This window comes from Balaenoptera acutorostrata, chromosome 8 (assembly GCF_949987535.1).
Source record: "Balaenoptera acutorostrata chromosome 8, mBalAcu1.1, whole genome shotgun sequence".
Taxonomy (NCBI): domain Eukaryota; kingdom Metazoa; phylum Chordata; class Mammalia; order Artiodactyla; family Balaenopteridae; genus Balaenoptera; species Balaenoptera acutorostrata.
This window is the reverse complement of record NC_080071.1, coordinates 56,874,676-56,902,242: the sequence shown is the minus strand read 5'-3', so window position 1 is coordinate 56,902,242 and position 27,567 is coordinate 56,874,676. Positions and strand designations below refer to the sequence as shown.

At 38.1% G+C, this 27,567-nt stretch overlaps 1 protein-coding gene across 6 annotated transcripts in view; it reads right to left on the bottom strand.

The window, feature by feature from the left end:
• The window catches only part of PLCL1 (phospholipase C like 1 (inactive)), a 402,844-nt gene that overhangs the window by 174,874 nt on the left and 200,403 nt on the right, over nucleotides 1-27,567 (bottom strand). The window contains exon 2 of one of the 6 annotated variants that reach the window (XM_057551975.1): nucleotides 327-423. The exons of the other annotated variants lie outside the window; for them this stretch is intronic. The gene's annotated coding sequence lies outside the window, so the exon portion shown is untranslated. The remainder of the gene's footprint in view (nucleotides 1-326; nucleotides 424-27,567) is intronic. 6 annotated transcript variants of the gene reach the window in all.

The following is a 27,567-nucleotide window of genomic DNA, read 5'->3' as shown; positions in this document are numbered from 1 at the left end:
CTAGCAATAATGGCAAAAACAACAACTAACCATAATTCTATCCTTTTCAATTTAAAATGATCAAAATCTATAGATAAGATTATAAATGCAAAGTTCTAGGCAAACACACTAGTCTACCAAGAAATGCTACCCAGAATACCATCACTTCAAGGCTGTGACTTTGGAAAGACACTTGGCCTTTCTTCATTTGTAAACTAGGGCAACTGAATCAGAAGATCCCTATTCAGCTTCTTTCCTGCAGTATGGTACTAATTTTTCATCATGCCCCTAGTTTGAGAGGTCTTTCTATGAGGATTTCTTTTATTGATTATTATAGATAAACTCACTGTTGAAAGCGGAGGCTCCTTTTAAGAACAGACATATCAGGCCTTTAATGAGCTTCCTGTCTCCATTTAGCCATCACAGTCTCATCAAAAACTCCATCTGAGAATAGGAAGGGAAATAAAGGTACAATTCCAGCTACTCACCTTCATCGTTGCCCTAAATGATTGACAGAGTAACAGCTATGTGTCAATTTGATTTATTTGCAAAATACCTATGCAGAAGAGGGCAAAAATGAATTAAAAAGGGATGACTTATAATTGCTTGTTCTTGAGAACTTTCTCATTAATAATTTAGTCTGAGCAGGTAAACAGGCAAAGCAGGCACACCTCTATGATTTTGCTCTTTTCAATAGTGTTTCCAAACCTAGTCTACTTTAAAATCAGAATCATTTCTTTACATTTGTTTTCATATAATTTCCCTGATAATCTTCATTACACATTAGAGTAATTCCCTAATCCCCACCCAGAGGAGCTAAGTGGGTGTCTTAATGTACATTGAAAGGTCTTTTGCCCTAACCTTACACTGGACGAGAAGAACTACTGCTGGTTTGATTAACTGTAGTTGGATCGAGGTGTAGTGCATTTGAAGGCTAGTGAATGCAACTTCAATGCTTAAGAAAAGTCTTTATTCTTTTAGCATTAAAAGAAAATGTTTAATTTGCTTAAACTAGAACATCCCTCCTCCAGATCCCCTGATAGCTAGCTCCTTCACAGTTCAGCTCAAATATAACCTCAGAGGCCTTCTCTGACCATTCTAACCAAAGTACCAACCCACCAACCAAGTCACTTGCCACCATGTTACCCTGTTTAATTTCCCTCATAGAATTTAATACCACCTATCTTATAGGATTTTATTTTATTTTAAATCCATATTAAATACTGAAATAAGGCCTGACACATAATTAAATCTCCATAGTATTAGCTATTATCAGGCATTATTTCTTATTGTCCTCTCACTGTCATTTTCCCTGTATCTTTCCAGTGTCTAGGACACTGCCCAGTACATAGAAGGTGCTCAATAAATTATTTATTAAATAAATTATTACATTCTTCTCTCACTCATCATTAAGGCACAGCTGAGTGAACTCATATATTCATTGTCTCATTTGAAATGAAATTTTTATGCACAAAGCAGTGTGACAGGAAACAAGGTAAATTAATAAGTGAGTCTGTGTCTTTATGTGGGAAACAAGGCACATCATGTTACAATATGGTATGGAAACAAAAGAAAGGTATAAATCAAGTACCTGGTATGTTCAGAAGTCTCCCAGACATCAACTACCATTTACTTGTTGGATTCTCCCCAAAATATATTTCATCTGAGCTCTTGATCCATATATCCCATTGTGTGCTGGACATATCCACTCATATCCTAGAGGCACCTCAAAACTGAACTCACACTTCCCATCTGATCTTCTTTTTCCTTTTATTTCTATCTCCATGGATGTTCACATACCTCTTGTATCACTCAAGGCAGAAATCTGGGGGTTATTCTATTCTCTTCCACTTTGTGCATTTCACCCCATCTAATCAGGCACTAAGTCTTAGTATTTCTTTCTAGTGCATGAGATCTCTCCAATTTGATCCCTTCCATTCCCTCTGTATTGTCATTTTCTTGTACATTTCTCTGCACAGCCTCTTACAGCCCATATGGAAGGACTTACATATCATTGTATCCCAGCATTTTTCACCATCTGGACTTCAATATGTGAATGAATGAATGAATGGTATAGCAAAACAGAAAAGAAGCCACTTCTGGGGATGTCAGGAAAGGTCTCACAGACAAGGCAATATTTGAGCTGGTTTTAAATGATCAATGGGAATTGGCCAGGGTAAGAAATAAGGAGGATATTTCAGGCCTCAGAAGATCATGGGCTTTTCTTGGAGTAGTGAAATTCTCAGCATGGCCGGGACAGGAGAGACAGCTGAGTATGTGGCTAGAGATGAACCCGGGAAGGCAACTGGGAATCTAAAGGGAACTTGAGGTACCACAGGTGAATTTAACTTCTAGAAGGAACAGAGAATCAAAAAATGTGTATAAGCAGAGGAGTGGCATCACCACTTTGTTTTCAGTGGAGACAAGTCTGCTGGAGACAGATAGCAGTGGGAAGAAACTGGTGGCAGAGAGAGGTGGTGAGGGTCCGAAATGAGGCACCAGCAGTGGGAATGGAGAGAAGGAGACAGATATCACAGTTATTTTAAAGGTAGAGGTTGTTTGTGTCTTTTCAGTTTTAATATAGTGTTTTAGTTAAGAAATAGCAAAAAAGATTTAAACAAGTATCACCAAGTTAACATTGAGGTACCATTTTATCTGATATCACCCAACTCGATTGAGTCTACCTTTAGAGGCAAGAATATACAATGGAGAAAAGACAGGCTCTTCAGTAAGTGGTGCTGGGAAAACTGGACAGCTACGTGTAAAAGAATGAAATTAGAACACTTCCTAACACCATACACAAAAATAAACTCAAAATGGATTAAAGACCTAAATGTAAGGCCAGACACTACCAAACTCTTAGAGGAAAACATAGGAAGAACACTCTATGACAGAAATCACAGCAAGATCCTTTTTGACCCACCTCCAAGAGAAATGGAAATAAAAACAAAAATAAACAGATGGGACCTAATGAAACTTAAAAGCTTTTGCACAGCAAAGGAAACCATAAACAAGACAAAAAGACAACCCTCAGAATGGGAGAAAATATTTGCAAATGAAGCAACTGACAAAGGATTCATCTCCAAAATATACAAGCAGCTCATGCAGCTCAATATCAAGAAAACAAACAACCCAATCCAAAAATGGGCAGAAGACCTAAATAGACATTTCTCCAAAGAAGATATACAGATTGCCAACAAACACATGAAAGAATGCTCAACATCACTAATCATTAGAGAAATGTAAATCAAAACTACAATGAGGTATCACAACACACCGGTCAGAATGGCCATCATCAAAAAATCTACAAACAATAAATGCTGGAGAGGGTGTGGAGAAAAGGGAACCCTCTTGCACTATTGGTGGGAATGTAAATTGATACAGCCACTATGGAGAACAGTATGGAGGTTCCTTAAAAAACTAAATATAGAACTACTATATGAGCCAGCAATATGACTACTGGGCATATACTCTGAGAAAACCATAATTCAAAAAGAGACATGTACCACAATGTTCATTGCAGCACTATTTACAATAGCCAGGACATGGAAGCAACCTAAGTGTCCATCGACAGATGAATGGATAAAGAAGATGTGGCACATATATACAATGGAATATTAAAAGGAAATGAAATTGAGTTATTTGTAGTGAGGTGGATGGACCTAGAGTCTGTCATACAGAGTGAAGTAAGTCAGAAAGAGAAAAACAAATACTTATGCTAACACATATATGTGGAATCTAAAAAAAAATAGTTCTGATGAACCTAGGGGCAGGACAGGAAGAAAGACGCAGACGTAGAGAATGGACTTGAGAACACCTAGAGGGGGAAGGGTAAGCTGGGACAAAGTGAGAGAGTAGCATTGACATATATACGCTACCAAATGCAAAACAGATAGCTAGTGGGAAGCAGCTGCATAGTACAGGGAGATCAGCTCGGTGCTTTGTGACCATCTAGAGTGGTGGGATTGGTAGGGAGGTGCAAGAGGGAGGGGATATGGGGATATATGTATACATATACCTGATTCACTTTGTTATACAGCAGAAACTAACACAACATTGTAAAGCAATTATACTCCAATAAAGATGTTAAAAAAATAAAGGTAGAATCAATCGAGTTGGGGGACGTCAGATAAAATGGTACCTCAATATTAACTTGGTGATACTTGTTTAAATCTTTTTTGCTATTTCTTAACTAAAACACTATATTAAAACTGAAGAGACACAAACAACCTCCTATCGATAGAACTAAATACCCAGGGGAACAATTTTCACTACAGCATTTGGGATTTTTCCAGGCAAAATTATGCACAGTCCCAAAGGGCCTCAAAGCCGGATGTCCTCTAAGCACATAACAGATACTTTTAGCTTAAGAAGGATCAGAGGCCAGAAACAAAGTCTAAACAGCAACTAAAATGACCAAACACCAAGCACTTGAAAAATTGTTCAAATGATATTAGTGGGAAATATTGAAAACTGGGGCTAAAGAGCAATCGATAGTGGAGGTATATAAAAATAATCATACAAAATTAAAAATGACCTAAGACAATTGACTTCAAAATTCAGAAAAACTACCATTTCCCCCTGGGAATGAGAGAGATCAGAAAAGCTTTTACAGTAAGTGACACTGGAGTTACACTCAAAAGTGTGAAGTAATTTCATTTGCGGAGCTGAAGGGAAGTCCTCTTCAGTAAAAGGGAACAATGACAGAAGTGGGAAAATCTGGGTAGCATTGAAGGAATGGCCAGGGATTTCCAGTTTGATTGGCTCATTGGATACATGAACAGGAATAATGGAAATTAAGATTGAAAATGTAGGATGGGGCCAGGTCATGATGGACCTTGAATGCCACAGGAAGGAGTCTGAACTTGAAGGACTCACTGTAGGTGGGTTGAACAAAATGTGGCATGCTCAACACCATGCTTCAGGAAGAGTCACTTGTCAGGGCAGGTAAAATGGAGTGAATGGGTAGGACAATAGGGAGGAGCAATAGGAACAGATATGGGAGAAAATTTTGAGGCAAAAAAAAAAAAAAAGAAAGTAGGTGGGGCTTAACAAGATTGGGATTGGAAAAGACTCAGATTAGTCCCAGTAGGGAAATCAACTAGGAGCTAATTAGCAATGAGATTGCAATGGAGCCAAAGAAGGTCTAACTGAGGGGTTGATACTTGTGGTAAGATCAATCAGACCAGTTTTTCTGCTGAGGCTTATCTCTGTATGGCCCCTGGAACTGCAGCAGTTGTCCTGCAATCAGGAAGACAATTAGTCATACTGAAGTTGACCTAACAGGAGCAATAGGGTGGAGGAAGGATGGAAAGATCCCAGGTCTTTGATGATGCTATTGAGTCACTGGTTTAACTAACCATGGGATTTGGGACTACATGTTAAAATGTTATAATAAATTTTCCTTATTGTAAAAAAAATAGTGTTTTTGACTTTTTTGTTTTTTTTAAAACTCAGTAATGTGAAAGAAGGAGTAGAGAAATCAAAGGGTGGAGTCTAGTCAGAATTGGAGATTTGCAAAGCAAATAAAACAGGACATGGGGACCAGAGCCTGAAGGCCAAAAGTTTAAATGGCAGGCCAAAAGGTCCTTATGGATAGGGAAGGCAGGTAAGGCCAATGTGGCATGTCAAAGCAAAAGATGGAGCAAGGAGCTGTTTCAGTGAAGAATAAAGCCAAGATTCAATAGGAGAAAAGATTGAGAAGAGGTAGAACCATAACCAACATGGCCTGAGAAGATCATTTCACACAAGGAGTGTGTCTGTGCCTACAAGGAGCAAGAGTGTCATAGAAATAAACTTGCTTAAGGTTCAGAAACTGAAGCTCTCTGAGGACATGAATTGGAATAACAGATAAGCGTTCAGGTTCCTCAAGATGACAGAGAGGAAGTCAGCAAAAGCAGACTCTTAATGGGGTCAGATGCAAGCACAGGTGTGAGTTGAATATAAGATGGAAGAAATGTGGTATACAAGGATAGAGTGGTACTCAAAACACAAGTTCTTGAGAGACAGTGAACAAACAATAGTCTGGTCGTGACAGTGGGAAGCAGGAAATTTGCTGACCCCTACTCCTCACTCTGAGTGTCAGAGAAAGTAGAAGTGACCACTAGTGACGAATTTGGCTCAGGAACTTACAGCTTAGAATAAAGCCAAGACTGAGTTTTGGCAAGACTGTAGGGAAATGTTGAAGGGAAAGGTTAAGAATGTGAGGTTTGTTCAACTAGTGGAATACTAGAGTGTAGCAGAAGGGCAAGGGAGGGGAAGGCAGGTATGGCATGGGGGCTGGGGCTGAAATCTATGGACAGAAAGCAGAAGCATCAGAGCTGGGCATGTGTACCTCGGGAGAGCATTTTTATTTATTTTTTTAATTAATTAACTTATGGCTGTGTTGGGTCTTTGTTTCTGTGCGAGGGCTTTCTCTAGTTGTGGCAAGCGGGGGGTACTCTTCATCGCGGTGCACGGGCCTCTCACTATCGCGGCCTCTCTTGTTGCGGAGCACAGGCTCCAGACGCGCAGGCTCAGTAATTGTGGCTCACGGGCCCAGTTGCTCCGTGGCATGTGGGATCCTCCCAGACCAGGGCTCGAACCCGTGTCCCCTGCATTGGCAGGCAGATTCTCAACCACTGCGCCACCAGGGAAGCCCAGAGCATTTTTAAAGAGAGAAATGTGGTGGCCTCTAATTGGGTATTTGGCTAGCGTAAGGGTTGATAGGGGAAAACAGAACAGGGAGAATAAACTAAGGGGAATTTTGGTAGTTTAACAGCCTTGCAAAATAAAAATCATAAATAAATTTGGAACGAGGCAGACCTAGGTCTGAGTCCTGACTCTGCTATTTACTAGCCTCAAGCTTCTGTTTCCTCATCGTTAAAATGGAAATTAAATTGCGGACTTTGCAGAGGTTTGAATAAAATTTCAAGATAATGTATGTAACATTTAGTGGTCACTTGCTCAGGTGAAGCGTTCCTCTATGACTACAGCTAGCTTCCAAGGTGCTAGGCCTGCCAGTACAAACATCTTCTGAAGGGACATCTCAGGGTGATGGAGGCATAAGCATCTCCCCCAACAGCATTCCTCCCAAAGTACACAGTACCACTGGAGGTAAAAGTTATTGGTTTACCAATGGAAATGAATGAAAATTCTGAATTAAACTCTCAATAATTCAGCAGCCGAGCCTAAAAAGACCTGAAGAGGAACTTCACACACATAGTTGCAGAGGCACACTTTGTGCAAAAAAATTTATCTTTTGTTTATTCAGTGAGTCAGCCTATTATCGGCACTTGTAAATTAACTCTAATTATCAGATAAAAGTGGTTACTCTAATTGCCTGATAATCAACTCCTACAAAAAGCCTAAGTAATGAGTAATAATGACCGTATCATTTCATAAAGGAGATTTTTTTTTTTTTGAAAGTAGGACACACTCAAGATTGTGTCTACAGATACAATGGGACTGGTTTACAATTTTATTTAACTTTTCACAATTCATACTAGGTCCAGGCCAATGATTTCCAAATTTAAACCTCCTGTCCAGACCTTTCCATTGAGGTCTAAGAGACCTCTCTGACATCTCGCCTTCAATAGCTAATAGGCAGCTCCAGCTTAGCGTGGGGAAAGCAGAACTCTTGGTATGCTTCCCAACCAGTTCCTCCCCAGACCTCCCCCTCCTCAGTAAATGGCACCACAATCTACCTAGTTATTCAAGCCCAAAACACAGGAATCATCCTTGATTTATACTTTTTCTTATTGTCCTACAAGCACCCATTAACTAGCCCTGTGGGCTGCCCCCTAAAATATGTCCCAAAGCCACAACACTTCTCTCTTTCTCAGTTGCCACTAATCTTGCCTGAGTCACCATCACATCTCACCTGGATTACTGGATTACTAACTCACTAACCACTCTCCCTACTCTTCCACTGTCCATTCTCCACCAAACAGCCAGAGGAACCATAAAAAGCACAAATCAGATGGTATCATTCTCTTGCTTACACCCTCCGATGGTTCATTGCTCTTACAATGAAATCCAAACTTTTCCGTACAAGGTACACCTGACTTCATGCCTACCCGCTTCCCTGACCTCAACTCCTGTCATTCTCCCCCGCACACACTGCACTCTGGCCACACTGGCCTTCCTTCTGTTCTTTGAACATGTGGAGCTCATCCTTACCTTCCCCCTTGCTAGTTCCTCTGCCTGGAATATCCCAACACCAGACCTTTTCATGGCTGGCTCCTCCTTTTCATCGAGGAGGAAATATTAACTCCTCAATGAGGCTTTCCCAATCTTAATTGGTATCTCCTTCTAGTCTTTCTCTATTGAATTATACTGTTTTATTTTTTCATATTTGTTGTCACTGAGATGGCATGTAGTAGTCACTCAATAAATATAGAATTAATTAATAAACCATGCACAATTTTTCTTAAAATAACATCCTAACTTGGGACAATGCAATTTCAAGGTCGCCTAGAACTCACCTTCAACTCAAAAGTTGCTCAAAAATATGCTGGATTGGCTCCCATCAGCTTGCAAGTTGATGAGAAGGGATGAAAGTAAAAGTCTCAGAGCAAAATGCACTTGTAGCTTGGTATAGCTTCATAGTTCATACCTGCAGGCACTGTTCTGGCTAAGAGCCTCTCAGAGCAGCTAGGACTCTCTTGACAAAGACCCAGATTGTGTTTCTTGAAGAACCTGAGCAGCAGCTCCCCCACCCCACCCCAGGCAGACAGAGTCACCAGCAGCAGGGGGGCTCCAAGAAGACTTGAGAGCAAGGGACATTTGCCCCTGCAATGGGGAATATTGTTGAATCTCCTTCTCTGTACAGCCATCTTGTAGACACAGACAAGAACCAGTATCAGTTGGATTCTTCCTGTCAATCACCATGACACTTGTGACAACCATGCAAAGGCTTTCAAAATGTGCTGACAACTTGAAGGGACTTTGAGGAAGGTTGTAGTTTTAGGCAATGCTATAAAGTTACCCACAAAGCTTTTCACACCATAGAAAAATTTGACCTTGATTTTCTTTCAATTTTTGCTGATACATAGCAAATGGTATATGAATATGTCACAAATCATAAAATAGATTTTGTTTTACTTTTTAAAATAAAACCAGAAAAATAAAAAGATTAAAAAAATAAATAAAACCAAGAAGCCAAAGACAAATATCATATGATATTTCTTATATGTGGAATCTAAAAAAAAAAAAAAAATACAAATGAACTTATATACAAGACAGAAATAGACCCACAGACATAGAAAACAAACACGGTTACCAAAGGAGGGGGGGGGGATAAATTAGGATTTGGGAATTAACAGATACACACTACTATATATAAAATAAATAAACAACACGGACCTACTGCATAGCACAGAGAACTGTACTCAACAGTTTTTAATAACCTATTAGGGAAAAGGAACTGAAAAAGTTTATATATATATATATATATATATATATATATCAATCACTTTGCTGTACACCTGAAACTAACACAACATTGCAAATCAACTATACTTCAATTAAACAAACAAATAAATAAAAATGAAATAAAACCAGGAAAGACCATACTAGGTTTTACAATCCAATTCCTCTAGGTTTGATAAATAAGAAAAATGGAACCCAGGAAGTTTAAATAACTCAAGATCTCCCAGCAATTCAGAATGTTTTTCATACATAACACCTTATCTTTTGCACATTTTTGAAGACAGAAAAAAAGTGAACTGATCGTGAAGGATAATTTCTTTATTTTGCCCTTGCTCAGGAGTTTCAGTAAAATTAACCTTAGAAGGATGCTTTCTAAGGTTGTCAGACATGTGATTAAATTCAACAAGGTCACAATCTCTTGGGGGGAAGAAAAACCTCCTTTTTTTTTACGTCTGTTCCACTTTGTTTTTCCTTTCCTCTTGCTACATGTAATTTTCTTGAAGTAGAATGCCTTCACACTAAATTTATCTTGGAAAGATTTTCCAAGAAATTAGAGTTCCAAGTTTTCCAGATATTGCAAAACAAACTTCATATTTGCCTTTCTTTGACAAAACTTGGCAGCCTGCCTAGAAAACTGACATTATTCAGCATGTATCCTCATGGCATAATTCCCAAATCCTCTATAATCTTACAAAACATTTTCTTTCTTTCTGAAGAAATGTTCACTTTTAGATAAGATGCTTCCATGATCTGAACCAGCTATACCCCTTTGTCAGTTAGGAAGTCAATTGGAGCATAATTCAGGGAGGAGACTACCACACTTACAAATGTGCTCGTTTAAAAAGTTCCTGATTACCAAAATGAATGCACTCACTCAGTACATTTCTGATTCGCCACCCTTTTTAAAATTTTTTTTCTGTTTACAACATTTTTTGCTATATTTTTTCTTTTTTTATTGAACTATAGATGACATACAATACTATGTTAGTTTCAGGTGTAATACAAAATGATTTTACATATGCATATATTATGAGATGATCACCACAATTAGTCTAACCATTGTCCCCATACAAAGTTATTACAATATTATTGACCATATCCCTTATGGTGTACATTACATCCCCGTGATTTATCTATTATATAACTGGAGGTGTGTACCTCTTAATCCCCTTCACCAACTTCCCCTTCACCAACCTCCTCCCTCATTCCTTTTTTTATTTATAATAATTTGACAGTTATTTCAACAGAATGCAAACAATATAGGCAACCTCTGCGTTGGTTCCTTAAACTTTGTCCTGATGTTACTCATAAAAGCAAAAATTCTGGATCAAATTATTTACTGACTATACAAATGATAAATGCTAATTTGGGGAAAAACTTCAAAATGTGTAACAAAGAGAGTAAAAATCATCTGAAATCCAGCCACCTTCTAGAGAGAGACTAATCACTAATATTTTGGTAAGTGACATGTTGTATGTCTTTCTATGCATACACGTAATGTATGATTTTATGCAAAGGAAATCATACATAGGTTGGTTTGTGGATAAGTCCATCTTTATTCTATAGTCCATCTATCCCCCCTTCCCCTGTACCACCTCTTGCCCCCTCCTTAGCCAATGGAACAACATAGTATATGTCCTTCCATAACCCCAAGTTCATACACTTTTATGCCAATAGCTATAATTTATTATAATTTATAATTTATATTTAAAGATGCTTAAAGTATTTTCCAGCATCTTTGTTACTTGGTGTTTCCTCCACCCTTTATTTTTTAAAGATGTGTTGTTACCTCAGGGGCCCCTTTCACCGCCTATTTTGCTATCTATCTCACTCACCTAGAAACTGAAAGCCCTGCCTCCTCGCTGGGGGTTCCCCCACACCTGACATTGCAGAAGGTCCTCAGGGCTGCTCTGTTTCTCCCTTTCTGTTTCTTTTTGATTTGTAGCACAAGGCCTCATACAAAGAGCAAGACTATGTAATAAATAACATAAACGGATGACATTGGCAAATAAATAAAGGTCATAATTATGACTGAAAAAACAGGGACTTCATGGTTATTTTTACAAAGATAAGAAAATGTTAGACATAAAGAGTGACCTCGCTAAAAATTTGATCAGGACAAATATTTAATGATCATAATCCCAGAATTTTTACATTGTGCAACATTTTTTTAAATAACATAAACATACATAAACAATTTAATTTTCTCATGGTTTAAAGAGATTAAGGATTTTATTCTTTAGCTAAGGGAAATGAAAGAGGGGATTATTAAACACAAAATACAAATAAGCTTCATATTGAAGATTGCATTATTTTTTAATGTTAAATGAAATATGCATGAGGAAATAGTTTACTCATTAAACTTGTATATCTACCATATCCCATATCTCAGACACGGTTAGATGTTGTGGGAAAGTAAGGGTAAAACAGACAGAGCTCCTGTCTCCAATAACCTATGGTCCAGTGCAGCACTGTCTGACAAAAAGATAATGCAAGCCACATGTATAATTTTTTAAGTAAAAAGAAACAGGTGAAATTAATTTTAATAATATATTTTATTTAACCCAATATGTCCAAAATATTATTCAACATGTAAACAACGTTAAAAAATTACTAATGAGACATTTTACATACTTTTCTTGCATACCAGGTCTTCAAAATCCAGTGTGTGTTTTACACTTATAGCACATCTCCAGTTGGACCAGCCATATTTCAAGGGCTACTGTATTGGAAGCACAGGTTTAGTGCACCTGTCAGAACAGGCCATGTTATGCTGTGTACAAACAACCCAACAATGCAGCTGCTTAAAGCACCAAAAATATATTTCTCGCTCAAGCTACACGTCCTTTGCGTGTCAGCGGGGGAGTCAGGCACCATCTCAACACACGATCACAGTTAACAGGGATGAAATGCAGGAGTTGAGCACCGGCTATCAAGTGCATCCACCTGAAAATGACATGCATTACTTCTGTGCCAAAGGGAGACATGTAGCCAGAGGCACTGGAAAGTGCAGTCCTATCACCTGCCCAGAAAGCTGAGAGCTGAAATATTTGCTGCCCAACACCAGTGATTACCACATCTCTTAGGCAAACACCCTTAGTCAAAAAATGTGAAAAGCAAGAAGGGAGATAAAGAAGGAGATAGCTAGAGTTAAGCTACAACAGGGGGTGGAAGGTAATGACAGCACTCAGTGTGGGACAGATAAAATGCCAAAGGAGTTCAGGGGAGAGCAAAGTGACTTCTGGCACCAATGGAGAAGCAGCTAGAAATAGTAAGTACTTGCCTGGAACTACCTTACACATCTGGAAGACAGTCCCACCTAATTAGCTCAGGGGCCAGCCTTGAGAAACCAGATATCTCATCTCTATCACAGAGTACAAGTTGCCGCTGCAAACACCCTGTGAAAATGTACAGTACGATATATACTAGACTCAAACATGCACTCTGAGAGTAATTCTGTGGAAATTGTCCTTTTAAACCACTCACTCCGAAATTATAAAACAGCCATCTCTGAACCAGCCATCAGATCACCCAGATGATTCTAGTATCTCAGAAAAGGGGGAAGGAGGGAAGTACTCTGCAGTGACTAACATAGCACCATGTTCTGGGAACCTCCAGCAGAATAAGAAATGCAAAGAAAAACCGAACATAGTATCAAAAAGACAATTTCAATTTCCTAAGCAATATCTTGTGAAGTTATTGAGAGACTGGTTGAGAAACCTTCTCGTTTGCCCTGTAGGCTTCCTTGGCTACTTGGAGAGGTGTTAGCTATATATCTGGGAATATTTTATGTATAAGAGAGCTGTGAGATTATTGCATTAAAAAATATCAAGGGGGCTTCCCTGGTGGCACAGTGGTTAAGAATCCGCCTGCCAATGCGGGTTCGAGCCCTGGTCCGGGAAGATCCCACATGCTGCGGAGCAACTAAGCTCGTGCACCACAACTACTGAGCCTACGCTCTAGAGCCCATGAGCCACAACTACTGAGCCAGAGTGCTACAACTACTGAAGCCCACACGCCTAGAACCTGTGCTCCACAACAAGAGAAGCCACTGCAATGAGAAGTCCGCGCACTGCAACAAAGGGTAGCCCCCACTCGCTGCAACTAGAGAAAGCCCACACGCAGCTACGAAGACCCAATGCAGCCAAAAATAAATAAATAAAATAAATAAATTTATTTTTTTAAAAAAGTATCAAGGAATGTAGAACTGCTGGATGCCACCTTTCAGGGAATAACTCATGGAAAATAGAAGACAACTTATCTTCACATGTCTGCTTAGGTGACTGGGTTCAGTAATATAAACTTCAGAAAAAGACAATTGTACCTTGCAGAATATCTACTGATTTGCAGTACATTGCATAAGATATGTCCCATTCTGTCAATCATTAAAGGTAGTATATTAGATATGCGAAATAACTTACAGTATTTCTCATCAAATACAACCTTATCCCCCAAATCATATCCTCACCCAGTAACCAAATGGCAGACAATTCTGTACTAACCCTGGAAATGGCAGGGTCATCAATGTTACAATCCAGGAAAAAAATAACAATTTGCAGAATATCCACTTACCTATCTTCTTACAAAAGATGCACCTCATTCTGTCAATCATTTAAGGTAAGAGCATATTAGATAATAACACATAGAATTTCTCACCAGAAGAAACCTTGTTCTCAAATTCTTTCCACACAAAAACCAAATATTAATAATTATTTACTAAATCCTGAAGGCTTTAAACAAATGTCAATATTGTCGTTCCTTAAAAATGCACTATATAATAGAATTTTTAGTGTACTTAACATAATTCTCAATAAGGTCAAAAGGGATCTACAGAATATTGCCATGAATTAGGTATAACACCTCTGATTCCTTCTTGCATCTCAAACATAGTCGCATCTGAGACTATTAAGAACATCAGAATTACTGGACCAAGTAAAACCTATTGCTCTTCCAGCCTTTCATTGACTTTGACAGTGGCATAAGGCAACACTAATCAGTTAACACTTTGTGGGTCACAGCAAGTATAAGATATAGTTCCCTGCCCTTAGCTCTGCAGAGAGGAAAAGTACATATCCATGGAAAGATAAGTTAAAAGGAGAGAAATTGCTTTAAGTTAAGGTGGTCAAAAGACATCTCATAGGAAGCAGAAGGTGGGCTGACTCAAAGGATTTCAACAGCCAAGAAGAAGAGAGAAGAGCATTCTGGGAAAAAAATAAAAGTCCCCAAATTCAAGGTATATGCTGAAACAACTGGATATCCCTATGCAAAAGAATAAAGTTGAACCCCTACAAAAATTAACTCAAAATGGATAAAAGACATAAATGTAAAAGCTAAAACTATAAAATTCTTAGAAGAAAACAGGGGAGTAAATCTTTATGACCTCAGATTAGACAATGGCTTTTTATTTTATTCTATTTTTTAAATCTTTATTGGAGTATAATTGCTTTACAATGGTGTGTTAGTTTCTGCTGTATAACAAAGTGAGTCAGCAATACATATACATATATCCCCATATCTCTTCCCTCTTGCGTCTCCCTCCTACCCTCCCTATCCCAACCGTCTAGGTGGTCATAAAGCAGCAAGCTGATCTCCCTGTGCTATGTGACTGCTTCCCACTAGCTATCTATTTTACATTTGGTAGTGTATATATGTCCATGCCACTCTCTCACTTCGTCCCAGCTTAGCCTTCCCCCTCCCCATGTCCTCAAGTCCATTCTCTATGTCTGTGTCTTTATTGCTGTTATGCCCCTAGGTTCTTCAGAACTTTTTTTTTTTTTTTTTAGATTCCATATATATGTGTTAGCATACAGTATTTATTTTTCTCTTTCTGACTTACTTCACTCTGTATGACAGTCTCTAGGTCCATCCACCTCACTACAAATAACTCAATTTTGTTTCTTTTTATGGCTGAGTAATATTCCATTGTATATATGTGCCACATCTTCTTTATCCATTCATCTGTCGATGGACACTTAGGTTGCTTCCATGTCCTGGCTATTGTAAATAGAGCTGCAACGAACATTGTGGTACATGACTCTTTTTGAATTACGGTTTTCTCAGGGTATATGCCCAGTAGTGGGATTGCTGGGTCGTATGGTAGTTCTATTTTTAGTTTTTTAAGGAACTTCCATACTGTTCTCCATAGTGGCTGTATCAATTTACATTCCCAACAACAGTGCAAGAGGGTTCCCTTTTCTCCACACCCTCTCCAGCATTTATTGTTTCTAGATTTTTTGATGATGGCCATTCTGACTGGTGTGAGGTCATACCTCATTGTAGTTTTGATTTACATTTCTCTAATGATTAGTGATGTTGAGCATCCTTCCATGTGTTTGTTGGCAATCTGTATATCTTCTTTGGAGAAATGTCTATTTAGGTCTTCTGCCCATTTTTGGATTGGGTTGTTTGTTTTCTTGATATTGAGCTGCATAAGCTGCTTGTAAATTTTGGAGATTAATCCTTTGTCATTTGCTACATTTGCAAATATTTTCTCCCATTCTGAGGGTTGTCTTTCGTCTTGTTTATGGTTTCCTTTGCTGTGCAAAAGCTTTTAAGTTTCATTAGGTCCCATTTGTTTATTTTTGTTTTTATTTCCATTTCTCTAGGAGGTGGGTCAAAAATGATCTTACTGTGATTTATGTAATAGAGTGTTCTTCCTATGTTTTCCTCTAAGAGCTTGATAGTGTCTGGCCTTACATTTAGGTCTTTAATCCATTTTGAGTTTATTTTGTGTATGGTGTTAGGGAGTGTTTTAATTTCATTCTTTTACATGTAGCTGTCCAGTTTTCACAGCACCACTTACTGAAGAGGCTGTCTTTTCTCCATTGTATATTCTTGCCTCCTTTATCAAAAATAAGGTGACCATATGTGTGTGGGTTTATCTCTGGGATTTCTATCCTGTTCCATTGATCTATATTTCTGTTTTTGTGCCAATACCTTACTGTCTTGATTACTGTAGCTTTGTAGTATAGTCTGAAGTCCAGGAGCCTGATTTCTGTAGCTCTGTTTTTCCTTATCAAGATTGCTTTGGCTATTCGGGGTCTTTTGTGTTTCCATACAAATTGTGAAATTTTTTGTTCTAGTTCTGTGAAAAATGCCATTGGTAATTTGCTAGGGATTGCACTGAAACTGTAGATTGCTTTGGGTAGTAGAGTCATGTTCACAATGTTGATTCTTCCAATCCAAGAACATAGTATATCTCTCCATCTGTTTGTATCATCTTTAACTTCTTTCATCAGTGTCTTACAGTTTTCTGCATACAGCCCTTTTGTCTCCTTAGGTAGGTATATTCCTAGGTATTTTATTCTTTTTGTTGCAATGGTAAATGGGAGGGTTTCCATAATTTCTCTTTCAGATTTTTCATCATTAGTGTATAGGAATGGAAGAGATTTCTGTGCATTAATTTTGTATCCTGCTACTTTACCAAATTCATTGATTAGCTCTAGTAGTTTTCTGGTAGCATCTTTAGGATTCTCTATGTTTAGTATCATGTCATCTGCAAACAGTGACAGCTTTACTTCTTTTCCGATTTGAATTCCTTTTATTTCTTTTTCTTCTCTGATTGCTGTGGCTAAAACTTCCAAAACTATGTTGAATAATAGTGGTGAGAGCAGACAACCTTGTCTTGTTCCTGATCTTAGAGGAAATGGTGTCAGTTTTTCACCATTGAGAATGATGTTGCCTGTGGGTTTGTCATATATGGCCTTTATTATGTTGAGGTAGGTTCCCTCTATGCCTACTTTCTGGAGGGTTTTTATCATAAATGGGTGCTGAATTTTGTCAAAAGCTTTTTCTGCATCTATTGAGATGATCATATGGTTTTTCTCCTTAAAGTTGTTAACATGGTGTATCACATTGATTGATTTGCGTATATTGAAGAATACTTGCATTCCTGGGTTAAACCCCACTTGATCATGGTGTATGATCCTTTTAATGTGCTGTTGGATTCTGTTTGCTAGTATTTTGTTGAGGATTTTTGCATCTATGTTCATCAGTCATATGCGCATGTAGTTTTCTTTCTTTGTGACATCTCTGTCTGGTTCTGGTATCAGGGTGATGGTGGCCCTGTAGAATGAGCTTGGGAGTGTTCCTCCCTCTGCTGTATTGTGGGAGAGTTTGAGAAGGATAGGTGTTAGCTCTTCTCTAAATGTTTGATAGAATTTGCCTGTGAGGTCATCTGGTCCTGGGCTTTTGTTTGTTGGAAGATTTTTAATCACAGTTTCAATTTCAGTGCTTGTGATTTGTCTGTTTATATTTTCTATTTCTTCCTGGTTCAGTCTCGGAAGGTTGTGCTGTTCTAAGAATTTGTCCATTTCTTCCAGGTTGTCCATTTTATTGGCATATAGTTGCTTGTAGTAATCGCTCATGGTCCTTTGTATTTCTGCAGTGTCAGTTGTTACTTCTCCTTTTTCATTTCTAATTCTATTGATTTGAGTCTTCTCCCTTTTTTTCCTGATGAGTCTCGCTAATGGTTTATCAATTTTGTTTATCTTCTCAAAGAACCAACTTTTAGTTTTATTGATCTTTGTTATCATTTCCTTCATTTCTTTTTCATTTATTTTTGATCTGATCTTTATGATTTCTTTCCTTCTGCTAACTTTGGGGGGGTTTTTTTGTTCTGGTTTCTCTAATTGCTTTAGGTGTACGGTTTGGTTGTTTGCTTGAGATGTTTCTTGTTTCTTGAGGTAGGATTGTATTGCTATAAACTTCCCTCTTAGAACTGCTTTTGCTGCATCCCATAGGTTTTGGTCCATCGTGTTTTCATTGTCATTTGTTTCTAGGTATTTTTTGATGTCCTCTTTGATTTCTTCAGTGATCTCTTGGTTATTAAGTAGTGTATTGTTTAGCCTCCATGTCTTTGCATTTTTTACAGTTTTTTTTCCTGTAATTGATATCTAGTCTCATAGCATTGTGGTCAGAAAAGATACTTGATATGATTTCAATTTTCTTAAATTTACCAAGGCTTGATTTGTGATCCAAGATATGATCTATCCTGGAGACTGTTCCATGAGCACTTGAGAAGAAAGTGTATTCTTTCTCTCAAGTTGTTTTTGGATGGAATGTCCTATAAATATCAATTAAGTCCATGTTGCTTAGTGTATCATTTAAAGCTGGTGTTTCCTTATTTATTTTCATTTTGTTTATTTATTTATTTATGGCTTTTTTTGGGGGGGGTCGTCGTTTCTGTGCGAGGGCCTTCTCTAGTTGTGGCAAGCGGGGGCCACTCTTCATCGCGTTGAGCGGGCCTCTCACTATCGCGGCCTCTCCCGTTGCGGAGCACAGGCTCCAGATGCGCAGGCTCAGTAATTGTGGCTCACGGGCCCAGCTGCTCCACGGCATGTGGGATCTTCCCAGACCAGGGCTCGAACCCGGGTCCCCTGCATTGGCAGGCAGATTCTCAACCACTGCTCCACCAGGGAAGCCCTATTTTCATTTTGGATGATGTGTCCATTGGTGAAAGTGGGGTGTTAAAGTCCCCTACTATGATTGTGTTACCGTTGATTTCCCCTTTTATGGCTGTTAGTATTTGCCTTATGTATTGAGGTGCTCCTCTGTTGGGTGCATAAATATTTACAATTGTTATATCGTCTTCTTGGATTGGTCCCTTGATCATTACGTAGTGTCCTTCTTTGTCTCTTGTAATAGTCTTTATTTTAAAGCCTTTTGTCTGATATGAGAATTGCTACTCCAGCTTTCCTTTGATTTCCGTTTGCATGGAATATCTTTTTCCATCCCCTCACTTTCAGTCTGTATGTGTCCCTAGGTCTGAAGTGGGTCTCTTGTAGACAGCATATATACAGTCTTGTTTTTGTATCCATTCAGCCAGTCTATGTCTTTTGGTGGGAGCGTTTAATCCATTTACATTTAAGGTAATTATCAATATGTATGTTCCTATTACTGACAATGGTTTTTTAATTATAACAACAGAATCACATACAACAAAAGAAAAGAGAGAGACGTTGGACTTCATTAAAATTAAAAACTTCTGTACTTCACCATTAAGAAGTCAAATGGCAACCCACAGAAGGAGGGAAAATATTGACTCATAAGGAATGTTTATCTGGTATACATAAAGAACTCTCACAACATATCAGTATAAACACAAATAATCCATTTTAAATATAGGCAAAGGATCTGAATAAATTTTCTCCAAATTTGTCCAAAGAAGATATACAAATGACAAATAAGCTCATGGAAAGATGCTCAACATCATTAGTCATCAGGGGAATGCAAATCAAAACCACAGTGTGATACCATTTCACATCCAGTAGGATATATACAATGGACTATTACTCAGACATAAAAAGGAATGAAATTGGGTCATTTGTAGAGACATGGATGGACCTAGAGACTGTCATACAGAGTGAAGTAAATCAGAAAGAGAAAAACAAATCTCATATATTAATGCATATATGTGGAATCTGAAAAAATTGGTATAGACAATCTTATTTACAAAGCAGAAATAGAGACACAGATGTAGAGAAAAAACTTATGGATACCAAGGGGGAAAGGGAGGCGGGTGAGATGAACTAGGAGATTGGGATTGACATATATACACGACTGATACTATGTATAAAATAGATAACTAATTAGAACTTACTGGGAACTCTACTCAGTGCTCTGTGGTGACCTAAATGGGAAGGAAATCCAAAAAAGAGGGGATATATGTATACATATAGCTGATTCATTTTGCTGTACATTAAAAATTAACACAACATTGTAAAGCAACTATACTCCAATAAAAATTATTTAAAAAACCACAATGTGAAACCATTCCACATCCACTAGCATAGCTATAACCAAAAAACAGATAATTAGAAGGCAAGATAATAATAATGGCAAGGATGTGGAGAAATTAGTACCCTAAGCAACTGCTGCTGATGAGAATGTAAAATGGTGCAGCTGCTTTTGAAAACAGTCTAGTACTTCCTCAAAAGAATAAACATAGAGGGACCATATGACCCAGCAATTCCACTCTTAGGTATATACCCAAGAGAAATAGAAACATGTGTCCACACAAAATCTTGAACATGAATGTTCACAGCAGCATATATATAATAGCCAAAAATTAGAAACAACCCAAATGTCCATCAACTGATGGATAAAAAAATATGGTATATTCATACAGTAAACTATTATTTGGCAATAAAAAGAAATGAAATTTTGACACTTGGTTCAACATGGATAAACTTCAAAAACTTTATGCTAAGTGAAAGAAACTATTCACAAAAGACCATATACAGTATGGTTCCATTTATTTGAAATGTCCAGAATAGGCAAATCTATAGAGATAGAGAGTAGATTAGTGGCTTGCAGAAGGGTGGGTGGAGAGGAGATGGGGAGTGACTGCTAATGAGTGTGGTTTTTTGTGGGAAGGTTGGGTAATGAGAATGTTCTAAAATTGATTGTGGTGATGGTTGAACAACTCTGTGAATACACTAAAACCATTGAACTGTACACTTTAAATAGGAGAATTGTGTGGTTATGTGAATTTTATCTGAATAAAACAGTTCTTTAAAAAAAAATGCAAGGTGTGTTTATAGGCAACCATAAATAGACCATTCTGACAAGATAAAGTAATTTTGATAGTGAGGAACGGAAACTAAAACTGCAAAACTAAGTTGCCACTGTGGTATGCTGGCAGCACTTTAATGCAAAGAAAAAGAGTTTGAACTGTATTCCTACCTTCCCAGCTGATTGCTTAGGATAATATGTATATAAAGAATCCAAAACCTAATAAGTATCCAAAAAATTATAGCTATTCTTGTTATTATCATTATTAGGAGATCCCTGATCATTCTATGCAGTGCATTCACCTTACTGGGACCACTGGCTTGTCCTCTTGGGCCCTCCATATTCTGGATTTTATGTGACCACTTGAACTTAGCTCTCCCAAGACCAGAGGTCCATCCAACTTAATTCAATATACTTGTGAAGATTAAAAGAGACAACGGAAGACAGCTTGATTTGGGGGCCCTTAGAAAACAGAAAATAATCAAAGCGCTGAAATTCTAGCACATAATATAACGCACAAAAGCAATATCCACAAAAGTAAGTTAGACTTGTAAGCTATCTTGAGGTAATAGAATGTCACTGGAATAATAAGTGAAATACAATTAAGCTCAATAATGGCTATGTTCACTAAAAGTTCCTCAACCAGACACATATTATTACCAGTGGGAAGCTGTTAGAGATTAGTGTGTGGAAAACAGTGGACCTTACAAGAACAAGGGAGAAACTGAAAGTCACCCAAAATGACTATAACTTTTCCAGCTTTGATGGATCAGGACTTTGAGCCACATGAAGAACCATAGAATTTTTTTCATGTTTCTCTCTGTTGAACAAAATAATTCAAAGTACACGTTCATTACAAAGTTCAGCATTAAGGGCTTCCCTGGTGACCCAGTGGTTAAGAATCCGCCTGCCAATGCAGGGGACATGGGTTCGAGCCCTGGTCCAGGAAGATCCCACATGCCGCGGAGCAACTAAGCGCGTGCGCCACAACTACTGAGTCTGTGCTCTAGCGCCCGCAGGCACAACTGAGCATGAGCTCCATAACTACTGAAGCCCGCACGCCTAGAGCCCATGCTCTGCAACAAGAGAAGCCACCACAATGAGAAGCCCGTGCACCGCAAGGAAGAGTAGCCTCCGCTCGCCACAACTAGAGAAAGCCCGCGCACAGCAATGAAGACCCAACACAGCCAAAAAAATAAAATAAATTTTTTTAAAGTTCAGCATTTAAAGAGCACTGACATTTTACTAATATTAAAAATAAACCAAGAGAGAAGATGTAATTATTTTCTCTGAATTTCTTACCTTTTCATCTAGGACCATGAGGGAGACATAACTTTTCTGAACAACTTTTTAACTGTCAAGTAGATAATGAATATACATACAAGTCATCAGAGAGTCACACACACACACACACACACAAAAACCCTAAAATAAATTAACGAACAAAATGAAAAGTGGTTTTCCTATCTTTAAGCAGGTAATAATTTCAGGTCTAATTAGCAACAGGTCCTGTTGCTGATATGTATCTAATGAAACCCAGGTTACTTCTAAACTTAGGACAGTTATCAATGAGTGAGCAGAAAGGGAACAAAACCTCTAACATAACACGGTGTTCTCCTGCATAATAGAAAAACAGGTTTTCATAAGGTTGCAGGGACAAATCTCCCTGGGGTTCCATGGTGTCAATACCTGCTCAATTTCCTGCCCTTCTTTTTTTTTTTAATTTTTTTTAACTTTTAATTTTACATTGGCGTATAGTTGATTGACAATGTTGTGTTAGTTTCAGGTGTACCGCAAAGTGATTCAGTTATACATATACATGTATCTATTCTTTTTCAAATTCTTTTCCCATTTAGGTTGTTACATAATACTGAGCAGAGTTCCCTGTGCTGTACAGTAGGTCCTTGTTGTTTATCCATTTTTTTAAAAATTTATTTATTTATTTATTTAAAAAAATTTTTTTTGGCTGTGTTGGGTCTTCATTTCTGTGCAAGGCCTTTCTCCAGTTGTGGCGAGCGGGGGCCACTCTTCATCGCGGTGCGCGGGCCTCTCACTGTCGCGGCCTCTCCCGTTGCGGAGCACAGGCTCCAGACGCGCAGGTTCAGTAGTTGTGGCTCACGGGCTTAGTTGCTCCGCGGCATGTGGGATCTTCCCAGACCAGGGCTCGAACCCGTGTGCCCTGCATTGGCAGGCAGATTCTTAACCACTGCGCCACCAGGGAAACCCCAGTTTATTCATTTTAAATACAGCAGTGTGTACATGTCAATCCTAAACTCCCTAACTACCCCTTCTAATTTCCAAGCTGGAGCAGCAACCTCCTCTTCCAGGTTTGCTTCTGTCTCAGACTCTGGTGCTACTATAGGGCCAAGGCTACGTAAGAAATTAGTTGTCACTAGTCGGCACACAAAGATAGGTGGTCCAGAAGAGCTGTGAGGTAAAGAAAAAAACTAAGCAGAGACTTAAAACCACCATGGACAATCCACCTGTGGTTAAATCAAATGGTAACACAGACAAAACATGTGTTTTACTCTTCTTTAAGTGTCCCAAACTGCGCATGGCAATCCTAAGCATCATCAGTCTGCTCAGGGGTGGTCTTTCCACTGACATCCTAAATGACCCATCAATACATGTACCGTCTTTCCTTTTGTGTTTATATATCTTTAAAGGGAGAAGGAGGACAAAAATGAAGATAAAAACATTAAGAACAAAATCTGCAAGCTATTCTGAGGACATAGAGTCTTTTACAATTTATTTTTCTCTCATTTCAAAATAAAAACTTTATACTATGCCATATAAATTCCAAGGATTAAACTTACAAGTTTAATCACTTCTATTATTCAAATACAAATTATTCATGTTTCTGATTATAATAGAATTACTACTTTAAACAGAGACAGTCTTTCTCCAAGTCCATTTATTTATTTTTCTGAAACACAGTATATTTCTTGTTACTTTCCACCTTTACCTGATGGAGAAACAGGAAGTATCTCAGCCTTTGGGCCAATAGAAAGCACCATTATTACCTATCTTATAGATCAAAAGTAACCCCCTGAGGTCTAAAGTTTCATTTCCAAAACTACCTCTCACATAGTCTATTATCTGATTGAAGGAAAATACATTAACTGCCAAAGTCCTAGGACCTAAGCTTATTTTGTCTCTGAGCCAAACAAGACTATAGTTCCTAACAGAATAGCATAATAAGCAATCTTCCAAGAGCTATAGTCAGTAATTTACTAAAATTACTCCGAAAGACAGCATAGGAAGCATAAAACTTTTACTTAGTATAATATTTCTTTTCCTATGACTTAAAGAAAAAGGGATTTAGAAATAAACTACTAGGTGGATTTAAAAATAAGAAAGCTACAAATCAAGATGAAAATAAGCAAATGGTTAGAGTTAATGATGATTTTAATATGTTCAAAATTAATAGAAAGAAAAAGTAATAGGAAATGTTCTAAAAATGGAAAATCTATAGGTAAGCATATGCCTCCCAAGCAGAAAATCTAACGTTAGACATTAAAACCTATGCATTCTCTCTCTGGAAGATCTTCATACAAATTATCCACAGGAATCCAAGTATCAAGGGAAAAACTCTGCATATAAAATTTAATATGCAAATATACACTCTGGAAAAAGGAAAACATTCTTGATGAAATGGAATACAGCAGCTATTTAGAGCTAACACATTTATGATTATTATAAACTATTATTGATTGGGATTAATAAAGAGTAACTAAATGTTGAATTCCAAAATACAGTTTGGAAACATTCCAGAATACTTCTAAAATTGTGTGTCCTATGGAGTGTAAATATATAATCGAATACTGTTTGCCAAGAAACTGACAAAGATTCTAACATTCCTGAATTACTTTTATGAAGGCTGACTTCTAGAGAAACCATAATAATGCCATACATCTGAAATGCATTTTTTTAAACACAGAAAAATAGAGCATGCTTGCAAAGCATATGTCTGGTGGAATTAATTTTCAAGGTCCTGAAGAAAATTTATACATATTTGGTCCAAAAAAAGTGGCCATAGGCATGTTAACCTGTAAAAAAGGATGTAGCTGGCTTAGCCATACTAAGCCATTAGTAAAGAAAATCCTGGTCCTCTAAGCCTCTCCCTTACTGTTCCCTTTTTCCCTCTACTATTTTCAGACCTACAAGGCCCCTGGGTTTTTTCTTTTCCCTAGTCCCCTATCAAAATGTATTTGCAATATGGATCTAATATCACCACTTTGTTCCTGTGTCAATTTAGGCCATGTGTTGCTACTCTCAGAGGTCTCTGCTTTCTTTCCCATGATGCAATAAAAGGCTGAACTTTTTCCCATTACAAAATAAAAGGCTTTGTCCCGGTTGAAGTCATTTTAGCATTCAGAGAACAACTGCAGAAGTTATAAAACTATTTTACCTTGGAAATCTTACTTTAAACAACAGCCCATTCTATTTTCCTATAAAGCCAGCCTGGCTATAGGAAAGATAATTCTCACATTTGAAACTGCTAGTTGAACTAATTCAACTCCATGCAAAATTAGCAGGTTCTCTTCTTACATCAGTGTTCCTCCATCTTTGTATCTGGTGACCCCACTAGGTAACTCTGAAGAACCCAGTTCATAATTTCTATCATTGCCTACCAAAAAAAGTATGCAGGAATATAAAAGCATCCCTTTTATGAATTCAAAAGAAGGTAGTGATCTGAGAAGCCCAGAGAGGGCAACCCTGGGAAGGGTGATAAACCACACTGCGCACAATGAAGAAATAGCTATTTCCTAACCAGGCAAAGGCTTTCACGTATGGCAGGAATCCTACTTCTCCCTCTGTCATTTTTAATCAGTGAGGTGGAGCTGCCACAGACATTTGGTAGCTAGTGAGACAAGGGTCCAAAACTCAATGCCTACAGGGGCTCAGCAGCTCACAGAAATAAATGTTGTGAACAAAGTGAGTGACATACGGGCAGTGGTGGAGATCCAGGAGACAGCAAACCCCTCCAACAGGTGGCATCTGTGACTCAGCTACACTGTGGCCATACGATGTTGCCAGATTACCAAGTTTTTTACAAAACTAAAAATAGAGCTACCATTTGATCCAGCAATCCCACTCCTGGGCATATAGCCAAAGAAAACCATAATTTGAAAAGATACATGCACCTCAATGTTCACTGCAGCACTATTTACAATAGCCAGGACATGGAAGCAACTTAAATGTCCAGCAGCAACAGAGGAATGGATAAAGAGATGTGGTACATATACAATGTACAATGGAATATTCTTCAGCCATAAGAAAGAATGAAATAATGCCATTTGCAGCAACATGGATGGACTTACAGATTGTCATACTGAGTGAAGTAAGTCAGACAAAGACAAATATCATATGATATCGCTTATATGTGGAATCTAAAAAAGGCTACAGATCAGAAATAGATTTACAGATGTAGAAAATAAACTTGTGGTTACCAGGGGGTAAGGGGGGAGGGATAAATTGGAAGATTGGGATTGACATATACACACTACTATATATAAAATAGATAGCTAATAAGGACCTGCTGTATAGCACAGGGAACTCTACTCAATACTCTGTAATGGCCTAAATGGGAAAAGAATCTAAAAAAGAGTGGATATATGTATATGTATAACAGATTCACTTTGCTGTGTACCTGAAACTAACACAACATTGTAAATCAACTATACCTCAATATAAATTTTTTTAAAAACCTAAAATACAGATTTTCATGTGAAATTTGTTAGCAACTACCAGTAATGCAAATGTTTAAAAACACTGGATGGGGTAACTCTGGGTGAGCCAAACTAAAGCCATCTGTTGTCAGGGTGTGTCCCATTGGTTACCTGTTTGGTGGCTCTATTATATAGTTATGATCACCTAGCCCAATCCCTGATACTTTTACCAGTGGGATTGTAAACTACGGAACCTGGGGGGAATAAGTGATATAATGATTAATTTTACGTTATCAGTCTGGAGGGTATTTTTGGGTGAGATTAACAGTTAAATCAGTGAATTTGGGGTAAAGCAGATTGCTCTCCATAATGTGGGTGGGCTTCATCCACTCATCTGAAGGCGTGAATAGAACAAAAAGAGTGCCCTTGCTGAACAACAGAGAATTCTCCAGAAGAATGCTTTCGGACTTCATCTGCACCATCAGCTCTCCTGCGTATCAAGCCTGCTGGCCCACACTACAGATTTTGGAATCCCCAGCCTCCATAATTGTATTAGCCAATTATTTATAATAAATATATACACATTCTATTGATTCTGTGCTTCTGGAGAAACCTAATACAATTGATTTGGCCAAAGTCACAGAACTAGTTTGGGGAAATTTTTAAATGAATTGTTCTAACTCTTTCCCTAGAGTATGTTCCAGTATATTGTCCTGGAGCAGGAATCCTTGTGGAGTGGAAGATGGCATTACAGATATGTCTTTGTGTATGTATATACAACACCTGGAGACAGCACATACAACACGTATTTCTCAGAGTGTAGTTGCAGCACTACAGAATCATGTAGAGGCTTGTTTATATACAGATTCCTAGGTCTAGCTCCAGAATGACTGAATCCAGCTTTCTAGGTTTGGGGCCCTGGAATCTGCATCTTGGCAGCTCCCCAAGATGGTTCCTGTGCACACCAAAGTTTGAGAATGCTGGAGTAATT